The sequence below is a fragment of the Etheostoma spectabile genome, unplaced genomic scaffold, assembly GCF_008692095.1.
Source record: "Etheostoma spectabile isolate EspeVRDwgs_2016 unplaced genomic scaffold, UIUC_Espe_1.0 scaffold363, whole genome shotgun sequence".
In the NCBI taxonomy this organism is placed as follows: Eukaryota; Metazoa; Chordata; class Actinopteri; order Perciformes; family Percidae; genus Etheostoma; species Etheostoma spectabile.
This window is the reverse complement of record NW_022605593.1, coordinates 679,440-681,207: the sequence shown is the minus strand read 5'-3', so window position 1 is coordinate 681,207 and position 1,768 is coordinate 679,440. Positions and strand designations below refer to the sequence as shown.

The 1,768-nt window shown below is 38.9% G+C and overlaps 1 long non-coding RNA gene across 1 annotated transcript in view; it reads right to left on the bottom strand.

Annotated features, from left to right (window-relative positions):
• Positions 1-1,721, bottom strand: part of LOC116686424 (uncharacterized) — a 2,081-nt gene extending 360 nt beyond the window's left edge. Inside the window, exon 1 of the long non-coding RNA XR_004331249.1 lies at positions 1,709-1,721. This is a non-coding gene — a long non-coding RNA (uncharacterized LOC116686424). The remainder of the gene's footprint in view (positions 1-1,708) is intronic.
• Positions 1,722-1,768: the final 47 nt, after the last annotated feature.

Here is a 1,768-nt window from a genome sequence, read left to right as displayed (position 1 = left end):
ACACAATGTAGACAACATGGTGCTAGATAAATACATATAGTAGATAATATCTTACATGCAGACACTTAAACAGAAGATGTAAAGTACAATTTCTCCTGGTTCCTCTTCATCCTGACCAGATGTTGAAGTCCTGCTGAGTCCTGTATGAGGTGTTAGGGGGGCTCTGCTCCGCTGTGATGCTCTAATCTGGACTTGCTCGGATTATCGGTTTTTGCATTTCTGACCGCTAATAATAACGTGTTGTTGGAAGGGGAAGTCTAGTGGTGGACGTTACTGTCTGCAGTGTCTCTAATGAAGAATACATTTTTACCATTTCCAAAGTGTTTGCTGCACTGTGTCCTTCAAAAGCTCATGCATTATGAAAGATAATACAAACATACTGTTGCACAAAGAGAATGTTTAAGTTTTATTCTATTATTATACATTATTATAATATCACACCAGGAACAAAATTGACCCTTTTAAGGAAGGAACAGAGCCGGTGTGAAGGCTGAAGGGAATGATAAGTTAACAACAAACCAATTTATATTTCTAAGAAATGTGTGTGATGTTTAGTTCTATTTTGAAGTCGTGACAGAGTTCCTGTTTGGTTAGCAGCTAATGTCTCAAGTCTTCTCTTTTAGGGAGAATTATAAAAAACAAAAACTACTGATACTGAGTCTGATTCCACAGTCTGCTCCCAGACTGTGGAACAAACTACCCCCTGACATCCGCACCACTACTGACCTCAGCCTTTTTAAAACAAAGCTTAAGACCCACTTTTTTAAATTAGCATTCAATTCTGATTAGGGCAATACTGTCTCTTAGTTTTCCTCCTTTTTGTCTGCTCATTTCTTTGCATTTCTGGAAGGCTTTAATGTCCTGCAGCGCTGCACCACTACAGCACTTTTAATCATATCTGTACGTTTTGTATGGGTTATGTACTGTTTTTATGGCTTTGTTTGTAAGCACTTTGGGTACCTTTCGGCTATTGTAACAGGGCTATACAAATAAACTTGATTGATTAAAGCAGTATTTAGATACATTGATTCTGTTGAGAACAAGTGATGCAGCTTCCTCGTTGGACCAATCGACAACAATATAAAATGTCAAGAAACAAGATAACAAAGAGAAATCACATTTCAAGTTATCACAACAACAGCTGAGTGTAAGGCTGGACTTTATTTGAATTTTGATTTCAATTTAGCTCCAACAATCACCATATAGTTATAAACGGAAAACAAGGATTTACCATGTTTGTTTTGCAATAACACTCTTATTTGGTCTAGTGTTATGAATGGCTCGTGTGCACATCTGCCCCCCCAAGCCATAAAATCTCCCAGCAGTCAGGGGGGGGCAAGTTTGTGTTCATGGCAACCGCTGGAATTTAAAACCAGCGTGAGTCAGAAGGCAGAAGGGGCAACCACACCAAAAGTCAACGTGAGTTCACGTAACGTATTCTAAGTTACCGTCTATGTGCTGGATAATTCCTTACGTATACTGAATACGCCCACTGAGGGCGACATTATTGTTCATATTTTGGCATAGAGTGAGTAAAAGGTGCCGTGTGATGCAATACTGTGTTATGTATCTGGAAATGTCCATTAGCAGGTAACTTCTGTGTGTATCTGTAAAGATGGAACTGAAGAACGGCTCTTTTATAAGAGGTTTCTTTTTGTAGTAGATAATATCTTACATGCAGACACTTAAACAGAATATGTTAAAGTACCAATTTCCTCCTGGTTCCTCTTCATCCTGACCAGATGTTTGAAGTCCTGCTGCAGTCCTG